This window comes from Anabrus simplex, chromosome 5 (genome assembly GCF_040414725.1).
Source record: "Anabrus simplex isolate iqAnaSimp1 chromosome 5, ASM4041472v1, whole genome shotgun sequence".
Taxonomy (NCBI): domain Eukaryota; kingdom Metazoa; phylum Arthropoda; class Insecta; order Orthoptera; family Tettigoniidae; genus Anabrus; species Anabrus simplex.
The window spans coordinates 356,803,846-356,829,274 of NC_090269.1; the positions used below are offsets into that span (position 1 = coordinate 356,803,846).

At 43.0% G+C, this 25,429-nt stretch overlaps 1 protein-coding gene across 1 annotated transcript in view; it reads right to left on the reverse strand.

Annotated features, from left to right (window-relative positions):
• LOC136874535 (homeobox protein engrailed-1a) overlaps positions 1 to 25,429 on the reverse strand; it is a 438,268-nt gene that overhangs the window by 931 nt on the left and 411,908 nt on the right. The window lies entirely within an intron of this gene.

A 25,429-nucleotide genomic window follows, 5' to 3' on the forward strand; every position in this document is an offset into this window, starting at 1 on the left:
CTGTCGTAAGAGGCGACTAAAAGGGGCCTCAGGGGCTCTAAACATTGGAGTGTGGGTTGGCGACCACGGGGCCCTCAGCTGAGTCCTGGCATTTCTTCCACTTACTTGTGCCAGACTCCTCACTGTCATCTATCCTATCCGACCTCCCTTGGTCAACTCTTGCTCTTTTCCGACCCCGACGCTATTAGGTTTGCGAGAGCTAGGGAGTCTTTCATTTTCACGCCCTTCGTGGCCCTTGTCTTCCTTTGCCCGATATCTTCATTTTTCGAAGTGTCGGAGCCCTTCCATAGTTTCCCTCTGATTAGTGTTATATAGAGGATGGTTGCCTAGTTGTACTTCCTCTTAAAACAATAATCACCACCACCACCACCTTTGACGCCATCTGGCTGTCTGCTCGTCAATTTCGACGTTCCGTTTTACTCTAGGCCCACTAGATAGCAGACCAAGCAAACCGAAACTCTCTTGGGCGTCTATAGCTGAGATTTAATTAATTTTGTCGGGTAAACACCAAATTTGCCATCAAAGATCTTTTACATGCCGACATCGTACGACATGGAGTGTCGAATGGACTTTTTTCCGCCCTTCTAAAATCCGACTACCTCTGCCGGGTTTGAACCCGCTATCTTAGGATCCGGAGTCCGACACTCTACCACTGATCCACAGAGGCAGCTACTAAACAAATAAACGTATGTCTATAATGTGAAAGGTTCCTGTAAGTAGGTTTCCTTAGAAACAGTTCACGTAGCTAATGTAAAATTCATGAACGTTATAGCCTAAAATTTCAAGGATCTTGTTGTAGCATAAAGATAATTTCGGTTTGATTACATACTAGGTGGTCGAAAACAGCATGAACCCAATATATGAGCGTTAGAACGTTGGTAATACTGATACGTAATGTTTTAAAAGTTACGTCGATATCCCGCGCCGTTGTCATTTTATTAGCTGCTGAAGTTAGCCAATTAGAGCGTTTCGCGTGCGAATTTGAATGGGCTTTGCGAGGCGGTGTTGCCAAATCTGCTCGTGGCTTGGTCGGGCTTGAGCGCCATGCCGAGAAATGAGCATCAAACAATAACACACCGTGGGTTTCAGCCAATGTCACCGTAGCGTGCTTGCTATGGAGCAAGCCTCCTTGTTCAATTCCCTCCCCTGGAGAAGTTTACTTCTTATATTAGCGCTCTCAAGCCGGTCTTAAACCGAGTGCAGATTTAGGAACATCGCCTCGCAAAGCCCCTCTGAAGTCACCCATGAAGATATCTGATTGGCTAAATTCAGCAGCTGATAAATGACAACGGTGCGATAAATGTATCACATTTTTCCAATAATTTATCACGTTGCTTCCGACCACCTTGTGTATTAGTCACGTCCATTGCTTGGACGTTATCATCATATCCAAATATCAACCATAAATACAGAATACTGTAGAAGTGCGTAAATAAGTCACGCATGTATACATTCCTACATTACGGTACGGTAAAGTTCATTTTCCATTACATACACGCATAAGGAAATGAACATAACGAAAATTGTTCTGATGAACTGCATATGAATACGTGGCTGAGATGCGTGACCAGACTTATGGAAGGGCATCTTGACATACGAGGTTGGATTCTTCCACGACGAAATACACTCCCTTGTTCATTAATGATTCCTAGAATGTACTTAATGAAACCTGTTTCTGTCCTAAATATACCTAAACGTACTCTTTCATTCTTTACCAAAGCTCATATGACTGCAAATTATGCTTGCCAACTTGTATCCTTAGCTGACATTCCTGCTAAATTCAATTTCCAAGTAGTTTACTTCAATTCCTCCGAACTGTATTTCTTTCTAACCTGCACCTTGTTCTTAATTTCTTTCTCTGTAATAATATAGTTGCTCCTCACATTTACACCTTTACACAGGGACCTTTTATTTAATCCAGGTTGTTTAAAGACTATCAACCAAAACCGAGAGAAGTAAGCAAAGACTCCACTTTATAAAACCAAACCAAAAGCTCAATATATACACTAATAGAAATCAGTACCTATAGTGGGTCTTAATATAAGAAAATATATTTATTGAGGTAATCACATTAACGAGTTTGTAAATATAGGTTTACAAATCTCTTCATATGGTTATGAGGGTAATGAAGGATTGCAGTCAGGATATAAAGGAGAGGACGTGTAAGCCACTCTTTTTTTTTTTTTTTGTATATGCTTTACGTCGCACCGCGACACAGATAGGTCTTATGGCGACGATGGGATAGGAAAGACCTAGGAATGGGAAGGAAATTGCCGTGGCCTTAATTAAGGCACAGCCCGAGCATTTGCCTGATGTGAAAATGGGAAACAACGGAAAACCATCTTCAGGGCTGCCGACAGTGGGGTTCTAACCCACTATCTACCGATTACTGGATACTGGCCGCACTTAAGCGACTGCAGCTATCAAGCTCCGTAAAGTCACTAGTAAGGTCCGAGTTAGAGTATGGTTCCATTGCATGGGACCCTCGCCAGGATTACCGAGAGAAATGGGAAATATCCAGAGGAAAGCAACACATTTGTTCTGGGTTATTTCCTTCAAAAGAACCTGTTGTACATTTTGTGCTGGGAAGACTTGGAATTGAGGAGACGAGCTGCTCGACTAAGCGGTATGTTCGGAGCCGTCATTAAAAAGATAGTTTAGATTGACATTAGCAAGCGAATAAGCTTGAATCGAGATTTCCAAAGTAGGAAAGATCGTAATATGAAGATAAATTTGGTATTCATGTGGCAAATATTCGTGTATATGAAGAGGATTTAGGGACTGGAATAATTAACCAAGGGAGATCTTCGATATATTTACAAGTTCTTTGGAATCATTAATGAAAGTACCAGATAAACAACTGACAGAGGATCTGTCACGTGGGCAACAGCTCTAAATGCAGATCATTGGTGACAGATGACTGATACCGATACAAGGTTGACGTACTTGAGAACCTTCAGAAACCATCGGTCTGAACCGGGATCGAACCGGCCAACATAGGCTCAAAAGACCAGGCTTCTACCGTCTGAACTTCTCATCCCGGTGGTTGAACAAGAAATCTGATAAATAAAAACATAAATAAGAAAACCTACAACCTGTTTTCCAGTCAGTGACCGGGTCAGGGATGGAATGAAGCCCCCATCTTGCGGCGACGGTAGGAACTGTGCCGGCTGCCGAAGCCAGTCGCACTCCTCTGGGGCAATGATTAATGAATGACAGATGAAATGAAATGATATTGGAGAGTGTTGCTGGAATGAAATATGACAGGGAAAACCGGAGTACCCGGAGAAAAATCTGTCCCGCCTCCGCTTTGTCCAGCAAAAATCTCACATGGAGTGACCGGGATTTGAACCACAGAACCCAGCGGTGAAAGGCCGACGCGCTGCCTCTTGAGCCACGGAAGCTTCAAAAACACAAATAAGTAGATAAATAAATAAAAAGGCCTGCCTGGCCGGGGCGATAAAGGCGAGCTCGGTTCATCCGAAAGAGTGTGGGTTCGATTCCCCGTCAGGAAGTCGAAAAATTTAAGAAACAAGATTTCAACTTTCGGAATTGCACATGGTCCTGAGGTTCACTCAGCCTACACCAAAAAAGTACCAGGTTAATTCCTGGGGGCAAAGGCGGCCGGGCGTACAGCTAACCACTCTACCTCACCAAGAGCCGAGGTTAAGGATAGTGGAAGCCTTTACCTTCCACTCCTCCAAGGGGAATTCATGGTCCGTAAGAAAATGACTTCGCTTGCAAATGTGCCGTGGAACATAAAATTAAGTACAATCTATGCATTTCGTGAAGAAAATCGCGTTACAGATGGCTCCGTAATTTTATGTTATCAACAGTGACTGCCGAGTTCCCAACTGGCATGATCATGGAATTTGATTCTTCGTATCCGAAGGTGATTTATATTAGTACTTCTTCTTCTTAATCTGTTTACCCCCCATGCTTGGTTTTTCTCTCGGACTCAGCGAGGGATCCCACCTCTACCGCCTCAAGGGCAGTGACCTGGAGCTTCAGACTCTGGGTCGGTGGATACAACTGGGGAGAATGACCAGTAACTTGCCCAGGCGACCTCACCTGCTATGCTGAACAGGGGCCTTGTGGGGGATGGGAAGGTTGGAAGGGATAGACAAGGAAGAGGGAAGGAAGCGGCCGTGGCCTTAAGTTAGGTACCATCATGACATTTGCCTGGAGGAGAAGTGGGAACCACGGGAAACCACTTCCAGGATGGCTGAGGTGGAAATCGAACCCACCTCTACTCACGTGACCTCCCGAGGCTGAGTTGACCCCGTTCCAGAACTCGTACCACTTTTCAAATTTCGTGGTAGAGCCGGGAAGCGAACTCGGGCCTCCGGGTATGGCAGCTAATCACGCTAACCACTACACCACAGAGGCGGACTGGTACTATTATCTACTATGAGAAGCTACACAATACTTCTTTCTTTCTTAATCTGCTTACCCTCCAGGGTTGGCTTTTCCCTCGGACTCAGCGAGGGATCCCACCTCTACCGCCTCAAGGGCAGTGTCCTGGAGCGTCAGACATTGGGTCGGGGATACAACTGGGGAGGATGACCAGTACCTCGCCCAGGCGGCCTCACCTTCTATGCTGAACAGGGGCCTTGGTAGGGAATGGGATGATTGGAATGGATAGACAAGGAAGAGGGAAGGAAGCGGCCGTGGCCTTAAGTTAGGTACCATCCCGGCATTTACCTGGAGCAAAAGTCGAAAACCATAGAAAACCACTTCCAGGATAGCTGAGGTGGGAATCGAACCCACCTCTACTCAGTTGACCTCCCGAGGCTGAGTGGACCCCGTTCCAGCACTCGTACCACTTTTCAAATTTCGTGGTAGAGCCGGGAATCGAACTCGGGCCTCCGGGTGTGGCAGCTAATCACACTAACCACTACACCAAAGAGGTGGACCACAATACTTCACGGTAAGAATTAAGATGGAGATAGAAGCCTCGAAAAGTAGAATGATTAGTAACTAGATGGGCCTGTCAAAAGGAATGCCTACGGGACACTTGTCACCAAAGGGAAGAGCTGCCGAGATTTTGTGCCGCCCTGTACGCCACAACAAGTAGATGGGGATGCTCGGTGGCGCGTGTGTCCCCTCATCCGCGCCCCCCAGAAGATTGTAGCACGTAGTAGAAGAATCTCGTAAGAGCGTAAAATTGGTTTATATAGAGTGCCACTTACTGAGCCAGGGTTAATGCTGTCGCGCCCTCGAGATCTTCCCCCGCATACCAGACACCCTCGGGGGACCAGGGGTGTGCAACGTCCACGTTATTGGCAATTCTTCGGCTTGACGTTACTGTTCACGGGAGTAAATACTGGGACATTCTTCATGAATGTGGGAGACTATTTTCGAAATGAGTTTCGTCTTTTCATTTGAGTTTTTGATGAATGCTGGTAGTTTATATTCTTATTTAATTTCCTGTCTTGATAGCAAATTACTCCAGATGCACTCTATCGCACGGGTAAGAATTATAACTTTCTTTTGCTAGCGGCTTTACGTCGCACCGACACAGATAGGTCTTATGGCGACGATGGGATAGGATAAGTTAGGCCTAGGAGTTGGAAGGAAGCGACCGTGGCCTTAATTAAGGTACAGCCCCAGCATTTGCCTGGTGTGAAAATGGAAAACCACGGAAAATCATCTTCAGGGCTGCCGACAGTGGGATTCGAACCTACTATCTCCCGGATGCAAGCTCAAAGCCGCGCGCCTCTACGCGCACGGCCAACTCGCCCGGTAGGATTATAACTTGACATCGGATTTTAGGCAAAAACCTATTTTTTCCTGAATAGATAACATGATATGTTTCATATATTTTTACACTTAGAAACGGTTATCCCACTGTGCCTAAAATGCCCAAATTGACGTTGGAACCAATATTTGTCTATGTTCCTATGAAATGTCGTATGGCTTTTACTGTAGTCCCGGGAGTGTACGAGGAAATGTTCGGCTCACCAGGCAAGGTCTTTCTATTTGACTCCGTAGGCGAACTGCGCGCCATGATGAGGATGACATGATGATGGAGACGACAAATACGCCCAGCCCCCCTGCCAGAGAAATTAACCAATGATGGTTAAAATTCCCGACCCTGTCGGGACCCCTGTGACCAAACGCCAGCATATCGTCGTTGCCGGGACGAAACCTCCTATGTGTTAATATTTTTGGAGATATACTGACCCGCAGCACATACATTGTGAAGAGCGAGAATGCCTTGACGACTGTCACACAATATTGCACCTTAAACGACAGAACCTTACGGGCCAAAGTTCTAAGCTAAAATATTTCACATAGGAGGTTTTGTCCCGGCAACGACGATATGCTAACCATTTAGCCATGGAGCCGAACTATATTCCTATAATTCTTATTCTTTATTCCTAAGTCGTTTAAAAGTACTTTTAATTTATTCACAGAAACTAAAATATTTGCTGGCTCGTTTTCATTATCGTGAACAGTACATCGTCGCTGCCGGGACAAAACCTCCTATGTGGAATATTTTAGCTTAGAACTTTGGCCCGTAAGGTTCTGTCATCTAAGGTGCAATATTGTGTGAATAACGTCAAGGCATTCTCGCTCTTCATAATGTATGTGCTGCGGGTCAGTATATCTCCAAAAATATTATCACATAGGAGGTTTTGTCCTGGCAACGACGATATTCTTGAAATACTTTACAACCAATTCTCAAAATCGAGAAGCTGTAAACCACACTCCACATTTGTCCGTCTGCTCAGTGTGTGAATTGTGCATAAAGTGTCAGCCTCTATGTCGTCTTCAATTAAACAGTGGTTTACGGGAGTTTCTCTACTTCACATCGGATGGTAAAATTATATTCTGTGACGTTTGCAGCACAGAGATGAGTGACATTTTTATATTCCCCTCTAATGAGCTATTAACAAATTAGCAAAATAAAGATCGTATTTTAACAGATGGTTATAAAAATACGTAAAATATACTAAAATTGAACTTCCCTAAAATATAATTTTGAAACAAATTTTTTTCATATATGAGAGCCTATTTAGGTACCTAAAACAAAGTTTTTATCATCTAATTATAACGAAGCTTTCTTACACATAGTAAGAAAAGAGACTGATGAATGTATGGCTTTAACATTTAAAATATATAACACAAAGAAAAACAATACAACAGGAAAGTCAAAATTCCACACTCGACTTCGAATGGGCGTAAGTTTCGGATTTTCAGTCCTCTAATGGCTGATGAAAGAAACTCTTAAACTGTGAATTACATCACTAGATGTCACTACTGATGCAATCAGGATGTCAAATCATCATCAATGTCATCAATGGTGCTGTCGCCAAGATGGCAGATTGCCTATCAGCTGTTTTCCTGCCGGGCTGAGTGGCTCAGGCGGTTGAGGTGCTGGCCTTCTGACTCCATCTTAGCAGGTTCCATCCTGACTCGGTCCGGAAGTATCTGAAGATGCTCACATACGTCAGCCTCGTGTCGGTAGATTTACTGGTACATAAAAAAAACCCTGTGGAACTAAATTCCGGCACCTCGAAAACCGTAAAAGTAGTTAGTGGATCGTAAAGTTAATAACACTAGTAATAACTGTTTACGTAACTTTTCTTAAACATTTTCAAAGAACTTGGAAATTTATCGAACACTTCCCTTGAAAATGTATTCCAATCCCTTACCCCTCGTCTTATAAATGAATATTTTCCAGAATGTGTCTTCTTGAATTCCAATGTTATTTTCATTTTATGATCTTTCCTACTTTTAAAAGCTCTACTCAAGCTTATTCGTCTAGTAATGTCATTTCATGCCAACTCTCCACTCACAGCACGAAACATACCACATAGTCCAGCATCTCGTCTCCTTACTCCCAAGTCTTCCCAGCCCAAAGTTTGCAACATTTCGTAACACTACTCCTTTGTCGCAAAGCACCCAAAACAAATCGTGCTGCTTTCTTTTGAAGTTTTCCAGTTCTCGTATCAAGTATTCCTGGTGAGGATCCCATACATTAAGGATGTACTAAGAATTGGTTAGTAAACAGTTATTTAAGCTATACGGGAGGTATTTAACATGTATCTGCAGGTAAGTCCGTTCAGAGAATTTGAAGATCTTAAATATCTAGTGTCAGTTATCTCCATGGACTGAACCATTGACACAGACGTCAGATATCGAATAAACTCTGAGTAAATGAAATTGAGAGACCTTTCAAAAGTACTAAGTGACAGGAGAATTCCCATAAGAACAAAGGGTAAAGTCTATTATACAGTGGCCCACCTCACCCCTTTAGGATGGGGAATGAAAACTTCCTTAGATAGAAAATGAAAATCCATAGCCCGTTTCTAATCATTCGACCAGGTCAGGAATGGAATCAATGAAGTCCCCATCTAGCGGCGAGGACAGGAATTTTGCCGGCTGCCGAAGCCTGTCACATTCCTCTAGGGCAGAATGACAGATGAAATGAAATGATATTGTAGAAAAACCTGCCCCGCCACCAGTACAAATCTCACATGGAGTACCGGGATTTGTACCACGGAACCTAGTGGTGAAAGACCGGTGGGCTGTCGCCTGAGCCACCGAGGCTGGTTCCTTAGATAGACAGACCTAAAAAAACAGCAATGAGGCCAGCCGTATTGTACCCTGTGGGCTTGTAAGGAAGCAACTTGTGGATAATTTACATGCTACCGAAATGAAAATACTGAGACGGGTCCGAAAAATCTATCTATCGGAAAAAGTGAGAAATGACCACATTCGTGGGAGTTTCAAACCCAGGTCTATTCCTGGCAAACTTTGCTTCTTGGCGTCGCGTCAATTCAGATAGGTCTTATAGAGACGATGGGTCAGCCTTGAGAACGAAGTAACCGTGGCCTTAAGTAAGTTACTGTCCTAGCATTTACCTGGCGTGAAAATGGGAAATGTTGGAAAAATATCTTCAGGGCCGCCGACACAGGGGTTCGAACCCACCAACTTGCGTATGCAAGCTCACAGCTACGGGACCTGAATCGCGGAGATAACTTGCTAGATCTGACAAACGTTCTGAAGGCAGGCTAAAATGGTACGGCCATGCCCAAGAGGCTCAAAAGATCATTGTATTCAAGCACAAAAATTTAACCAAATGGCCGAGAAAACCTTGTCAAAGTTGGATATCGGTTATAAATACGGGATATCAACTAAATACAATAAGAACTCGGGCAGTCTTAAGTAGCTCAGGTGGCAGAGTGCTGGTCTTCTGAGTTCAGGTTGATGGGTTCGATCGCGGCTCATCCCGGCTAAAATATGTCAGCGTCATGTTGGTAGATTTATTGGCACGTTAATGAACTCCTGCAGGACAAACTTTTCGCACATCGGTATCTTGAAAACCGTGAAAGGAATGTACTGTACGTTTGCATGATGTATCCACTTACTCCTACAGTAAAATGTAGTTAAGGTTAATTTTCCCTTACATATAGGCATAGGAAAATGAACACAACCAAAATTGTTCTGAGGGACTGAATACCAATAAGTGGCTGAGAGGCGTGACCAGTCTTAAATAAAATAATGGATAGGAGGAGCATTGTCAAATACGTGGTATTTGACCTAGGCTATCGATAAGGTATGCTTTTACTGTCGGATGCCCTTCATGACGCTAACCTGAGTTGAGAAGCTAATGAAGATGAAATGAATTATGCTGAATGAAATTGGGTAACGAGGTGGATGTCCTATGAATTTGAATGTCTCCAGCATTTGCTTGGAAGTGAAGATGGGAATCCACAGAAAACCATTCTCAGGACACCCGACAGTGGGGTTCGATTCCATTCTACTTGTCTCCCGAATGAAGAGCTTGGGTTCATAGTCCTACTGCACTTGGTTAAGCAAACAACAAACTTTTTCTGCCGCTTCTCCCACACCTGTGGGGTCGCGGGTGCGAACTGTGTAGCACATGTGGATTTGGCCCTGTTTTAAGGCAGGATGCCCTTCTTGACGCCAACTCCATATGGAGGGATCTAATCACTATTGCGTTTTTCTGTGGTGGTTGGTAGTGTAGTGTGTTGTCTGAATATGATGAGGAAATCTTTGAGACAAACACAAACACCCAGTCTCCGGGCCAGAGGAATTAATCAGAGACGATTAAAATCCCCGACGCTGTCGGGAATCGAACCCTGGACCCTCTGAACCGAAGGCCTCAACGCTGATCATTCACCCAATTTTCCTCCCTAAAAGTAACAGCATAATATAAAAAAGCATAATAAGTTGTTCCTGGGTTACTTATGATATCTGATAATGAATCTGTAATGGCTCCAACACGCCTCAGACTGAGGACTCAACATAAGCCTACGTGGATACTAAATGATGATATTATTGATTTTTCTATCCAACCAACTATATTAGTTGTTTTTGGTAAAGCGGGGTTGCCGGAATTTTATTCTGCAGGAGTTATTCTACGTATCAGTAAATCTACCAGCACAAAGCTTATTTCCAAAATGTATCAAAACCAAAATAAAATATTACAGGAGAAGAGAAAAACGCTCAGATTATAAAATTTCAACTGGAAAATCGCGTTATCACATTTATTATATTCAAGCAGAATAAATGCATTATTATACAAATTATTTCTGTTAAACCTTCTGCAATTTAAGAAATAATCAAGAAAACAGGATGGATTTGTTACTTCTTGGCACTAAAACTCTAAATGCTTCCCTCTGAAAGTCGTAAATTTCACTGCTGTCATCAGAACACTAACTGTATTTAAATACGCAGTGATCAAAATTAATTTATATACAGTGAAAGTACAGATTAGTTAAATAATATACAATGAAATCAAATAACACAACCGTGTAAATAAAACAAAGTGTTCTGTTGCTGCAGGTCACGTGCCCTGGAAATGGCCCCTCATCGGCTACATGGATACGTTATATTTCGGCCAATTCACCCCGCGGGACTTGGCACTTACTAGTATCAAACGCGATTTTCCAATGCCCTGTTTGGCATGGATTTGGGCCATTTGGACGATTCATTTTACTTTCATATTATGGAGCTTTCTACCAACATTTTGTCGTTGCGACTAGAAAATCCGCATTGCGATAATATTTCAGCTAAGAACTCTAACAAAAAAGGTTCTGTCATCTACGGTTCAGTATTGCATGAGCAATATCAACGATTTTTCGTTCTGATACATGTGCTGCGGGTCAGTATTTCTCCCCTCAATACGATGACAGCAGCTATGTCGAGACGTATCGACGATAAGTTTTCCATCAATCTCTCAATTTTTAATTTTTTCGGATTTGGGGCCGTTTGGAAATAACCTTTTCAAATACAATCTGACTAAACCAGGATCGAACCCGCCAAACTGAGCTTGCAATACCAGTGCTCTACCGTCTGAGCTACTAAATTAGCATTGGAAAAAGAAGTTTGTGTGAATCTCTTAAATATCAGCGCGGAGTTTCGTTGAAGATACGAAACTGATCGCGAGGGCACTCATCCGGTCCCGTAGTCTAGGCGTAGCGAGCCTACCTCTTACCCGGAGGCCTCGTGTTCAATTTCCGGCCATCTACGGGATGGCTCGAGGTTCACTCAGTCTAAGTGAGAACATCTGACGAGCTATCTGACGGTGAGATAGCAGCCCCGGTCTAGAAAGCGAAGAATGACCGAGAGGATTCGTTGCACTTACCACGTGTCACCTCGTAATCTGCAGGTCTTCTGACTGAGCAGCGGTCGCTTGATAGGCCCATCAGGACTGGAGCGCCATGGGGTTTCGTTTATTTGTTCTTGGTACTCAGGAGTATGTTACGCTTGGTTTGAAAAACTTTAAGAACTGTACACCTCTCTTCCCCCACCTCCTACTTGAACAAACACGTTGAAGTCTGTGGGGTTTTTCTTTACTCAACTTCAGTTTTATCCCTAACACCTAAGTTTTTTCAGAGCTAGACACCTGTCTGAATTTTCCATCATCCTTATTCTTTCTAACAGTGAATGAAAGCATTCCCATTCGTTCCTAGTACATCTTAAATGGATTCTTCAAGCTCAACAATCACGCGGAGTCAAACAGTTTCATTTAAAATAAACGATGCAGAAACGAATCTAAAAAATATATATCCTTACGATCTACCTTCCCTTCATCTAAAGCCGTTTCCACCGCATCCCTTTTGTTACATTGCAGGGGTAGATGTGACTGCGGTCACTGGACACAGTGAAAGAGCCCACTTCTTGGCTCATTGCTCTTCTTTATGCTCAGCTGGCGTGCTCGAGGGTGAATTTAACACTTTTGCTGCGAATTGCCTCAAATCTCGCTATCTTGCGTTTTGTGAATACCTGTTTTAAATCTCTTGGGCCTTAAGTCTTCTACCCTTTACAACCCCTCCGTCTTGCCACCTGGGGAGGAAAGCGAATTCCATTTGAAACGTCCGTGATCTTATTACTTACCCCCATAACTAACTTCAAAGTTATTTCATTTAAATTGTTTAATTGGCTGTACGACCATTAAACACTGTGTATTTTAAATAGTTAAAAATTGGAAATCATGTTTTATTACAACTATCACCAAATTATCCATCACGCAAACAACGGAATTTTTTTATAAGCCTATCTGCTGCACTGCATTGCTAACCTTCAACTCTTCAGAAAGAAGGATTTCTTGAACCCTTACCTACTTTTTGCTCTTATATTATGAAGAGGATCCAACACACATTAACTTCTGGGTAGATTATCTATCACATATATCGTCGTTGAAGAAACAAAGTCTCGTATCTCACAATGCTCTTCCTATCCATTACTTTCCTTAAGACTGGTCACGCCTCCCAGCCACGCATGGATATGTAGTCCATCAGAAATTTTTCGTTGTGTTTATTTTCTTATGCTGATGAGTAAAGGAAAATGAATCTTGCTGTACAGGACTGTAGGAATGTAACTTATGTTTGTATGACGTATTTTGGCACTCCTACAATATAATGTATTTAAAGTTAATTTTCCTGTACACATCAGCGCAGGAAAATGAAAACGAAAAATGTTCTGATGGACTACATACCCATGCGTGGTGGGAGGCGTGACAAGGCTTAAGAAAAATAATGGAGAGGAATATCATTGTGACATATGAGGAACTGTTTCTGCATAATAAATATCTTTACGTCTGCAATTTCGAATTTTCAGCTAATATTTCGTTTCTATTTCAGACGAGGTGTATGGTGATTCATTCCACTCTCCATGGCATTGCCATCAGTTTGCTTCTCTGTTTGTGTAAAAAATATATGTATAAATTCGTGTGGGTATTGTGCTAGCCTGGTACAACCCTTGAGACTGGACGGCATCTGCCGTGTGTGAGAAACTGCGTGATATAGGGGCGGAGGATAGTGTTGTGTGTGGTGCATGAGTTGCAGGGATGTTGAGGACAGCACAGACGCCCTGTCCTTGTGCCGCTGTTTTAACCTTTTAAAAATATAATCCCTTGACCCGACCGGAAAACTAACCCTGGAGCTGCAGAATCGAAGGCGCTAACCACTCAGCCTGACTTTGTGAAAGAATCTACCAAATCCACTGTAGTGATTGGCATCACAGCTGGTATTCTAGTAGCAGATATACTGAAAATAAGACTCCTTTGGTAGTCGGTGGGTTTATATGGTGTTCCTAAGAGTTTCTTTTATATATTTCTACAATGGTTACTTTTTCTAAAACAACGCCATATAACAAACGCTGAAAAGAAAAATATGTTGTTAATATTTTCTCATAGGACGAACAGTTAATGATTTAAAAAGTGGAAAATCGTTTCTACTTCTAATAATAATAATAATAATAATAATAATAATAATAATAATAATAATAATAATAATAATAATAATAATAATAATAATAATAATAAACTGTTTCAACCATATCTCCTGGTAACGGCAAATAAATACGCCAACTCATTCCCAGCATTCCCTTGAACTGCAGAAGAGAATATCAGTGGGTTTCCCTCATGAAAAAGGAGAAGCCACCACTTCTCACTTGGGCCTTTAAATGCATCAATTACATTTGTGAGGAGAAGAATGCAGTTAGATGTGCGAAAATAAGTCCGGCATGCGCCAAATAGATTGTAGAATAATCTTTTGTACACATATTCATCGCGTAACTTTTCCAAATGTTTCATACATTGTGCAGACGGTAATGCTTGGTAGTTTATCTTTCAACTGGCAAAAATAAGTTGTGAGGGACGTGCCTAATGAATTCAGCAATCGTGATCACGTTTCAGGGAGGTCAGAGATTCCCTTCTGCGCGACGATTGTGTTTGGAAGGTCGTAAACGTTACCACATCAAACGGCTGAACTCATGCCACAATAAATTATCTCCTCTTTGCCGAGGCTTCCAAGTGTACCTATGACGAGACAGGATGTAGACAAACGAAGCCATTCTTGTAAATTATTTGCCACCAAGACGCGTTAATGGCTGGCCCCTCCCTTTTGATGTTCTGAGAGGCAAAGGGAATTAGACGAATGGTATGTGCAATAATTTAAAAGGTATGCTACACTGGAAGATAAGAGGCTCACAGATCCTTGCTTGTCATTATTATTATTATTACTATAATTACTATTATTATTACGACTGGCTTTACGTTGCACCGACACAGATAGGTCTTATGGTGGGGATGGGATAGGGAAGGGCTAGGAGCGCGAAGGAAGTGACAATAACCTTAATTAATGTACAACGCCAGTCAGCATTTGCCTGGTGTGAAAATGGGAAACCATGGAAAACCATCATCAGAGCTGCCGACAGGGGGTTCGAACCCACTACCTCCCGAATTCAAGGGCACAGCTGAACGTCCCTAGCCGCACGGCCAACGTGCTCTGTATTATTATTTTCACTGGGCAGCAGCCGTCTAAGCAAGCCAAGGCTCTTTATGAACTGTGTGGGCCACTGTGATGTTTTACTCTACAAGATTGCAGAGAAAACGGAACTCCATTGGGCGATCTATAGCTGATATTTAATCAAATTTGTCGGGTAAACACCAAGTGTGTCACTAGACATCTTTTACATACTGATGTTTCGCGACATGGAGTTCCAAAGTGACTCTCCCCCACCCCTAAAATCCCGACTTCCTTTGCCGAATTCGAACCCACGATCCTGGGATCTGCAAGCAAGCACTCTTCTACTGATGCATAATAATAAAATAAAGAATAGAGTACAGAGCAAATTCATGCAGGCGTCTTACAAGAGTTAATCCTAGATAAAAAGTAGAGGTGATATCGTATGACAAATAAAAAATCAGAACGCTGGGATGTGGAAAAGATGGTGGAGAACAGGGCTGTGAAGAAAGTGCTGGGAAGCAAAGACGACTGTAGCAACTAGGAATAAGTAATTAGGCCTATATTTTTAACAAATGGTCGTAACTTACGAAAATTTGGTAGCAGAGTACGACAACACTGCATCACCAAGAAGTATGCATTATCTATCACTGCCATAACTCGGACCTTATAAATCAATCAATCAATCAATCAATCAATCAATCAATCAATCAGTGGATCAGTGGAATAGTGTCGACCTCCGGATCCCAAGATAGCGGGTTCAAACCCGGCAGAGGTAGTCGGATTTTTGAAGGGCGGAAAAAAGTCCATTCGACACTACATGTCGTACGATGGCATGTAAAAGATCTTTGGTGATACATTTGGTGTCTACCCGACAAAATTCATTAAAATCTCAGCCACAGATGCACAGGAGAGATCCGGTTTACTCTGTCTGCCTTCTAGTAGGCCTAGAGTAAAACGGAAAGTCGCAATTGACAAGCAGACCGCCAGATGGCGTCAAATTGAAATGTGTGGGCAAAGTAGCTGAGGCCATACGATTATTATTAATCAATCCACCGACTCCGTGGCTAAATGGTTAGCGTGCTGGCCTTTGGTCAAGGGGTCCCTGGTTGGATTCCAGGTAGAATTGGGAATTTTAACCATAATTGGTTAATTCTCCTGACACGGGAACTGGGTGCATATGTCGTCTTCATCAATTCATCCCCATCACGACGCGCAGGTCGCCCACGGGAGTCAAATCAAAAGACCTGCACTTGGCGAGCCGAAGTTATCGGACACTTTCCGGCACTAAAAGCCATACGCTATTTCATTTCATTTCATTTCATTAATCAGTCACTACTGATCTGAGTTTAGGGCAGTCGCCCAGGTGGCAGATTCCCTATCTGTTGTTTTCCTCGCCTTTTCTTCAATGATTGCAAACAAACTGGAAATGCATTGAACATCTCCCTTGGTAAGCTATTCCAATCCCTAACTCCCCTTCCTATAAATGAATATTTGCCCCAGTTTTCCTCTTATTCCAACTTTACCTTTATATTATGATCTTTCCTACTTTTAAAGATGCCACTCAAACTTATTCGTCTACTAATGTCATTCCACATACATTATCTCTCCACTGACAGCTTGGTACATACCACTTAGTCGAGCGGCTCGCCTTCTTTCTCCCAAGTCTTCCCAGCCCAAGCTTTGCAACATTTTCGTAACGCTTCGCTTTTATCGGAAATCACCCACAACAAATCGAGCTGCTTTTCTTTGGATTTTTTCCAGTTCTTGAATCAAGTAATCCTAGTGAGGGTCCCATACACTGGAACCATACTCTAGTTGGGGTCTTACCAGAGACTTATATGCACTCTCCTTTACATCCTTACTACAACCCCTAAACACCCTCATAACCATGTGCAGAGATCGGTACCCTTTATTTACAATCCCATTTATGTGATGACCCCAGTGAAGATCTTTCCTTATATTAACACCTAGATACTTACAATGATCCCCAAAAGGAACTTTCACCCCATCAACGCAGTAATTAAAACTGAGAGGACTTTTCCTATTTGTGAAAATCACAGCCTGACTTTTAATCCCGTTTATCAACAGACCATTGCCTGCTGTCCATCTCACGGCGTTGTCGAGGTCATTTTGCAGTTGCTCACAATCTTGTATCTTATTTATTACTCTATACAGAATAACATCATACGCAAAAAGCCTTACCTCTGATTCCACTTCTTTACTCATTTATATATATAAGAAAACATAAAGGTCCAATAATACTGCCTTGAAGGCTAATACTTCCATACGAGTAAGTGATTAGGTTAAAGTCAATTTTAAGCGGAATTTACTTATTTTGCGATAATTACGAATCTGCAGCGAAATTTATAGAAAGTAACCAGCTTGAACTTGTATTCAAAAGTCACGTGTGAGATGATGAACAGAAGAGAAAACATGTATATCGCCTTCTCCTTATTCTACCGCTCTTCGCACATCGGTGGGGTCGCAGGTGCATATTTAGGCCTGTTTTACTCTCGGATTTCCTTCCTGACGCCAACCCTATATGGAGGGATGTAATCTGGGCTAATCTCTATTGCATGTTTCTATGGTAGTTGGTAGTATAGTGTGTTGTCTGAATATGAAGAGAAGAGTTTTGAAACAATCACAAACACCCGATCCTCGAGTCAGGCGAATTAATTAAAATCCTCAACCCAGCCGGGAATCGAACCCGGCACCCTCTGAATCGAAGGTCTCAACGCTGACCATTCAGCTAAGAAGTCGGACTTGACAGGATTATCTTTTCGCTTTAATATTCTAGGAAATCCCTTAATGATATATATTACCAAAGGGCCAATTACCTAGATGTTAGGCCCCTTTGAACAACAAGCATCATATATTACCAGATGTACTCCCGTTCTTTGATTTTGTTCCATTGTCTATGTACACGGAGAGTTGATGGATTTATAGCGACATTCTGCTTCAGGTAAACTGAATAAAATGACCAAAGAATCAGTTGCAAAAATGAGGCGAACGATGACCCTCACGTCGTTATGTTATTTTTGCAGAAAATGAAAGAGTGAATAGCCGGGTTGAGTAACTCAGAGTAGAGCGCTGGCCTTCTGAGCTCAACTTGACTGGTTCGATCCTGGCTCAGTCCGGTGGTATTTTAAGGTTCTCTAACACATGAAAAACAGAACACCTTGAAAGACTATAGAGGAAGTTAATATTTTTAAGACATGTTAGTATGTTCTGCAGAAACGGGTACCATTTCAGTCGTCTAGATTCAGCATGTGTCCTGTTGCCTAGTAGGCACTGGGTCCTTCACGGGCACTGATAACTTGTTCCATGCGTGATGGCATCGACGCGTATAAGGTGCGAATTGGCGTTCTGGTGTATAGCTATCCATGTTGCATTCACCTGGTTCCACAGTTCATCTTTCGTGGTTGGCATTGGGCCACAGCACCGCCCCCGTCGTTTCACCATATCCCACACATATTCGACTGGCAACAAGTCCGGTGATCGGGCGGGCCAGGGCAACAGTCTGACATTCAGAGACAACAAGAAGGCACCTGTTCGTGCTACGGGTCACAGGATGTCATTCACGTAGGTCAAACTGGTCACAGTGCCCTAGACATGCACTAACTGTGATTTGTGGTTGTATCCAATAGCACCCCACACTATAAGGTCTAGAGTTGGCGCTGTATGTCTTGTGCGAATGCCTCTCCCCCGTCTGCAGCGAACCAAAATGCAGCCATCATTTTCAAACAAACAGAACCTGGGTTCATCCGAAAACAGCATATGCTGCCATTCCTGTCCCCAGTGACGTCGTTTAATACACCATTGTAGTTTGGCATGTTTAAGCACACTAGTCAAAGGTAAGCGGAGAAGTGGACGACGTACCGGTAACCCAGACCGTAATAAACTGCGACGGACTATCACTCCTGATAGTGTACGATGTGTTCCACTGTTGCACCAGAGCCGAGTAGGGCGCAGATCTGTCCTGCAATGTCATTCGGTTGAGGTGTCGATCTTCTCTGGGGATGGTCTGAGTGGTGGGAACAGACCCATCTCGTCGTATTCTGCGGCCTTCTGTGATCCATTCTGCACACACCAGTTGCACTGCCGACACATTTCGTCCCACACGAGCAGCATTATCCCGGATGGATGCATCACGTTCTCTCATGCCAATAATGCACCCCTTTCAAACTCACTCATATGACGGTACGGTTCTCGGATACGTCTGCGAGGCATCCTTCACGTCGGCTCAACACACACTCATCCATTATTTTCGGTTTATAAAGCGACAACGAGAGCGGCAGGCACATTTAACCAGTCGGTGGCTGTGCGCCGAGATATCAATGTGGACCTTGAACCTTAGGGCCGACATGGTTCAAATGCTAAACATTTGTTCAGAACGTTCTAATGCACATGTCCTGTGAATATGAACTCCATATCTCTAGTTTCTGAAGGTGTTCTGGTTTTATGAACATTAGTGTACGTCAGCCTCGTGTCAGTAGATTTTCTGGCACGTAAAAGAACTCCTGTGGGACAAAATTCCGGCACCTCGGCATCTCCGAAAAGTAGTTAGTGGGACGTAAAGCCAATAACATTATTATTAAAGAATGAATGCATTAGGTTAATCGCTATTACCACGTAATGTATTGCGTAATCATAATTAGGACTAAACTAAAGGAATAATGAACGATTGTCAATAATGTTGATATTTATATATCTACCTTTGCATAAATAATTCACAAATCACACTAATGAAGCATTTTATGAATAATTTTAGAAAATTATTAAAGAGAAATTGAAGCGATAGGGCATGGATATTTCGCGAAATAAAGCAAAAAATCTTTTCCTTTGTGCGAAACCGTACATAAATATATGTGAAAAAATCATCTCTACTTATGGGTAATTAAACTGTAGGTGGCCATTAAAATATTGTCACTGTGATGGTTTTACTTTGTGTGTGTGTGTGTGTGTGTGTGGTGTGTGTGTGTGTGTGTGTGTGTGTGTGTGAGAGAGAGAGAGAGAGAGAGAGTAGTAGTAGTAGTAGTAGTAGTAGGTCCCTGATTCGATAACCAATTCATCCAGAATATTAATCAGAGTTGAGAGGCTGCAGTGGGGTCCACTCAGCGTCACAAATTAAACTGAATAACTGTCTGGTTTGAGACTTAGCGGGCCTGGTCGTAAATACCAATCCAGTTCGCGTGAAATACCACGCTGGGTAGGCCTCTGTCAGATAATCCAGTCGGTATCTGGTTGAACAGTCGGCAGGAGTCCTATAATCCCAGGTATATTTTGCTTTCTTTAATTCGCATTCAGTACATTCAAGCACTCTACATTGACTTCCTTGTTTAGTTCACACTAACTAGTGTTTGAATATTGCCGGGAAATGGGAGGGACTCTGTATCAGGCGACTCATAAAGGCTACTACGAGGTTGTAAACAAATGAACAAGAATTCTTTAGCCCCAGCTTTCTGTTTGATCTTCCACGACAAGCTTGAATTACCAAGTGAAACATGTGCTTGTCAATTACGCTGATAGATGGCTGCCATGTGGTCAGAGAACGAACAGCGCCGGTCGTACTAGTAGTAGGAGTGTGCCGAACTAATTTCACAAGTGTTCTCAGACTAGTACAGTAATCCATAGTGTACACTTCCTGACACCAGAACTCAGCGGAAGAACGGGAGAATCAGCGTCCAACTTAGTATCGCCTTCAAATGGCCTTCCTTAATAATAAATGACTTCTATTAAAGTTATTAGTTAATACACACTTTACTAATCAACTTGCATAGTTAAAACTCTTTCACTGTCTTAGTCAGACTGACTTGCTTTCTCCACAGTGTCCTAAAATCTGATGCATGTAAACAAGAAATGCAGACATAGGTAGAAAATTTATATTTCTTAATAACTATAAAAGTCATTCGAAAAAATTAATTTGAAGAAATCTACTTTCTTTCTTTCTTTCTTTCTTTCTTTCTTTCTTTCTTTCTTTCTTTCTTTCTTTCTTTCTTTCCTCCTTTCATAATCCGTTTATCCAGGGTTATCTTTTCCCTCTGACTGAGGGATAGATCCCACCTCTACCGGCAGTGTTCTGGAGCGTGAGCGTGGTATACCACTGGGGAGGAAGACCAGTACCTCACTCATGCGACCTCACCTTCTATGCTGAACAGGAGCCTTATGGGGGGATGAGAAGATTGAAAGAAATAGACAATGAAGGAAGCGGTCATGACCTTAAGTTATGTACCATCCGGTATTTGCCTGGCGAGAAGTGGAAAACCACGGAAAATCACTTCGAGGATTGCTGAGGTGGGAATCACTTGCTTGTTGATGATGCTTGTTGTTTAAAGGGGCCTAACATCTAAGGTCATTGTCCCGAGGTGGGAATCGAACTCCTCTCTAATCAGTTGACCTCTCGAGGCTGAATGGACCCAGCTCCAGCCCTCGTACCACTTTTCAAATTTCGTAAGAGAGCTGGGAATCGAACCCGGGCCTCCAGGGATGGCAGCTAACTACACTAACCACTACACCGCAGAGGCGAACATTTGAAGAAGTCAAGAATACATATTTTCAAACCTGCTTGCACAGTAAATTGTAGTTTGTTGGGGATACGAACAAATCTGCAAATTTGGGGCAATTTAAGGTAGTGTGAACTTCCGTCACCACCGCCTGTTGCCGGTAAAACATTATCGAAAATACCAGTGTCGTCTTCATCACGATTGATATATTCATCATCAGTAGATTCACTTGAACTCTCACTTTCACTAAATAAATTATTATAATGATACGATGGTCCGCCTCTGTGGTATAGTGGTTCGCGTGATTAGCTGCCACCCCCGAAGGTCCTGGTACGATTCCCGGCTCTGCCACGAAATTTGAAAAGTGGTACGAGGACTGGAACGGGGTCCACACAGCCTCGGGAGGTCAACTGAGTAGAGGTGGGTTCGATTCCCACCTCAGCCATCCTGGAAATGGTTTTCCGTGGTTTCCCACTTCTCCTCCAGGCAAATGCCGGGATGATACCTAACTTAAGGCCACGGCCGCTTCCTTCCCTCTTCCTTGCCTGTCCCATCCAATCTTCCCATCCCTCCACAAGGCCCCTGTTAAGCATAGCAGGCGAGGCCGCCTGGGCGAGGTACTGGTCATTCTCCCCAGTTGTATCCCTGACCCAAAGTCTGAATCTCCAGGACACTGCCCTTGAGGCGGTAGAGGTGGGATCCCTCGCTGAGTCCGAGGAAAAAACCGACCCTGGATGGTAAACATATTACGAACGATCATAATTTAGCAAAGAAAACGAAACACCGCGCGATGCGGAACTCATAGTGTAAAAAAAAAAAACCGGTGGCTAGCGTCAATCTGTCGTCTCTAGTTCGGCCACGCAAGGAGCATAATTACTTAGAGCAGCGCTATTGCGAATAGAATATCTTCTTGATTCCAATGATGTGCAACAGATGGCGTTTGCTGTTCATTTTCGGCTACAATCAAAGCAATTAAGGCAGAGCTGCACAAGCCCGAGTACGTATTCGGGCTGACAGTGAAGGTGACAGGGAGCTACGATTAATAATGTTAGTTGTTATACGTCACACTAAAGACTTTTACAGTTTTCTGAGACATTGAGGGGCCGGAATTTTGTCCTGTATGATTTATTTTACTCACTAAATATACAGACACTAAGCTGGCGTATTTGAGTACCATCAAATATCACCGGAATGAGCCAGGATCGAACCCGCCAAATTGGGATCAGATTACAAGCGCTTCCACCATTTGAACCACTCAACATAGCGTGTAAAGTCTCAATGTATCATGTGTGATACTTTTCCTCAGGAATTTAAGGAAGGGGGCGTGAAAGCCGAGTGACAAAGTCACTAGCTTATCATTAAGAGACAGCGGTTCGAATATCATCCAATGCTTTAGGAATTTTGGAAATGAAAGGTCACATACCAGAGGTCCGGATTCCACGTAGGATTGAAGGTCTCGTTGGTATGACGATATCAACAGTTTCGTGAAACTACAAGCCCCTTTCAGAACTGAACATGATAACATCATAGTTACACAGGTTATATGCCCGGCTCCTTGGCTGAATGATCAACATAGTGACCTTCGGTTCAGACGGCCCCGGGTTCAATTCCCGATTGGTTCACGGATTTTAACTTTGTTTCTTTAACTCTTCTAGCTCGGGGAATGGGTCTTTGTGTTCGTCTTGTTACACGTCTTCAATTACATAGAACACATCACACCGCAAATCACCACAGAAAAATGCAATTGTCAATACAATCCTCCACATGAAGTTGCTAGCAAGAAAGGCATAAAATTAAGCTAAATTCATACAAAGGCTAGGTCGAAAAATTGCATAGGACACAAAACTCAAGAACAAAAACAAGCTTGGTGCAACAGCTCATTAGGGCCAAGACTAAATGACCTGCAGGGACTGGAGTTTCAAGTGGTCAGCGTAACAGCATCCACGGCCTTATTGCTTGGCTTCATGAACCGGATCTGCTACCTCTCGTCTCACAGACCTCCTCAGTTCGTCTCACCATGTTTAGCGAGCCCCGTTCCAGCTCTCAGTCCAGAATTAAAATCACTGAACTTGCTAGCATTCGAATCTGCGTCCTTCGGATAGGAGGCAAGCTACACGTCACTGAACAGGCCACACCGAGCGAGTGACTATGGGGTGTGGGTCACGTAGCTATCAGTTTCCATTCGGGAAACAGTGGGTTCTGATCCCACTGTCGGCAGCCCTGAGGATAGTTTTCGTTGGTTTCCTATTTTCACACCAGGAAAATGCTGGGACTGTACTTAATTAAGGCCACGGTCGCTTCCTTCCCACTCAAAGCCCTTTCCCAACCCATCGTCACCATACCCGTGCCGGTGTTATGCAAAACAAATTGTAATATACTGTACCCTTTGGTGGTCACAAAAGTTATGGGTTCAATACATACATCTTCATTATAGACTGGAATGCCTTTCAGCGTTCACTCAGCAAGCCTCTGTGATTTTACTGAACTCCGCCACAATCTTCTGTTTGTAACAAGTCCTGTGGCCTCGCCTAGTTCTTAGTTCCACACTTCTTATCATTAGAAACTGAGTCAAACCATCGTCGACTTGGCCTCCCTCTACTTCTCTTACCCTTCATGACCGAGTCCGTCTCCTAGGTAACCTATACTCCTCCATTCGCTTCGTATGACCCCACTACCGAAGCCGGTGTATGCGTACAGCTTCATCAATCGAGATCTTCCTAGCCTTTATATCCTCATTCTGACTACCCTCCAGCCACTGTTCCCACATATTTCTACTAGCGATCATTCTCGCTACTTAGCAAATTGTCCAAAAAACCTAAGGCCATGCATGATCTTTGAAGTAGGGACATTATGTTTGCTTGTATTATACATTTCATTCTTCCGCCACTGTAAATTAGGTTCCTTTCCACCCAACAGAGCGGGTATAATCCTGGCTACGGGCCTGTAGATTACCAGCCACAGTCAAAGAGAACTAGTAAGATATTTCTGGGCAAACTTTTTATCAGTGGCAGGCAGGAATATAGTAATTCCAGCACCATGTATTAGGCAGAACAGAGATGACAACATCTGTTACGAAAATGTACCATAAATTAAGTGATGATGTCAAGAGCTGGTTGAGAAAGTAGGAGCCCACCGGGAACTTGAGCTTAAATCAGCTAGACATATGCATTACTGTCTTTTTCATTGCGTAGATCGTGACGGAAACTTTGCGGAGTCTCTAACATCCGCGCAAAGACAAAGAAATTCATGCAAACTAGACTAGCTCAACAGTTTCTTAAGAATTTAGATAAATGTCAACAATATTCTTAATCTTCAACCTGACACTGCAATGAACTATAGACCACAGACTCAAACATTAAATTTAAAAATAATATTTGTTCAACGCCCCTTCGTTGCTGTAAGATATAGGCCTACCTGTTTTTTTGTTTGTTTTTTTTTTTTTTTGCTTTACGTCGCACCGACACAGATAGGTCTTATGGCGACGATGGGACAGGGAAGGGCTGGGAGTGGGAAGGAAGCGGCCGTGGCCTTAATTAAGGTACAACCCCAGCATTTGCCTGGTGTGAAAATGGGAAACCACGGAAAACCATCTTCAGGGCTGCCGACAGTAGGATTCGAACCTACTATCTCCCGAATACTGGATACTGGCCGCACTTAAGCGACTTCAGCTATCGAGCTCGGTCTACCTGTTTTTAACAGACGCTGGGGAATGGGAAACATACCTCATAAGAATTCCTTAAAGTACGGGAGACCATGGACAAGGTCATGTCACATTAAAATGCCGCCGATTATTATTATTATTATTATTATTATTATTATTATTATTATTATTATTATTATTTCGAACGGCAAAGCAATGATAGTATCAATCCCTCGTAAATATAACAGAAGAGCAACATGAGTTTCAACTCCTTTCAAAATGAAGGCATCGGAAAGGAGAGAGGAAATGGAGAATCGCTGGACACCGCAAACCTATACCGTCGATGACGAGCCTGGTGATGATATCGAATGTATTTACAAACAAAAGAACAGTCGAACAAACCCGTGATATATAGAAATTAAAATCCTTGACCTGCCTAGACGACTGCTGCCCAGGCAGGTAGCCTACATACACTGACTGACAGAGCAAATGCAACACCAAGAAGGAGTGGTCAGAACTTTATGCCAATTGCAGGGTAGACTGACGTCACTGAGGTA